This window comes from Echinops telfairi, unplaced genomic scaffold (assembly GCF_000313985.2).
Source record: "Echinops telfairi isolate 266 unplaced genomic scaffold, ASM31398v2 ScPeMD7_7421;HRSCAF=8459, whole genome shotgun sequence".
Classification (NCBI taxonomy): domain Eukaryota; kingdom Metazoa; phylum Chordata; class Mammalia; order Afrosoricida; family Tenrecidae; genus Echinops; species Echinops telfairi.
The window spans coordinates 14,194,542-14,195,622 of record NW_022111321.1 but is presented as its reverse complement, the minus strand read 5'-3'; positions in this window follow the sequence as shown (position 1 = coordinate 14,195,622).

Here is a 1,081-nt window from a genome sequence, read left to right as displayed (position 1 = left end):
TGGGAGACATTGCAGCTGACAAGACACATGGAACTATGCTAGTGCCTGGAGCTGGAGAAGCCACATGGACTTACCCTGACACAACCAGACCTCTGAAGCTGGAGAAGCCACATAGAGAGCCCAGCCAGCACTGGGATGCTTACAACACCACTGGATCCAAAGACTTTCCACCCACTGGTCTGTGATCATGCTGTATTTGGCGCCATTGCGTGTTTTGTGAGTCTGAAGAGGACTTTATAGGTTGGTATTGGACATATAGGATAATCTTACACTTATGGGCTTGGGCTGGACTGGGTTGGGATGCTTTCTTACTGTACAATTACACTTTATATAAAACTCTCTATACTCATGTGCATTTCTATGCATTTGTTTCTCTAGTCCACCTGAACTAGCACAGCTCCTTTTGCATCAAACTTAGGACTGGGGAAATGAAGGATGCATTTGAAGGTATCTGAGCCTCAACATGTATGGGGGTAAGGCACTACACAATTAAGGCTTATATTTGAGAGAAAACACAGGAGAATTGTGGGTGGTGTGTCAGACTAGATTTGGGGTTCCATGAGATCAAATCCAGATCTAGGGGATATATTTGTCAGCTGCTACGTGTCCTGGGAGGGAGTCTAAACAGGCTAGTTCTAAGAGGGGGATATGAAGCATGAGATCAGCTAGGATTTGAAACAAACAGACACTCAAGTTAAGTGGCAGCACTGAGACAATACTGACAGGAAAAAGAAATTAGTAAGTCCTTCTCTTATCCTCCTATTATCTACTCTTCTTTGTTCCCATGTAGGTACAGAATCAAAAATGTTAACAGACCAAATAAAAATAGAGTTTTAGAATGCCTGCACCAACATCATACAATAGAATATAGAGGGTGTATTTGAAGTCAGAACATAAAAGTTTGATAACTGTCTACAGATGGGCTTTGGATCTCCACTCCATCCTCTCCCTCACTCACATGATATGATTTCTGTTCTGGGTCTTTGATGCCTGATACCTGATCCCATCGATACCTCATGATCACACAGGCTGGTGTGCTTCTTCCACGTGGACTTTGTTGCTTCTCTGCTAGATGACTACT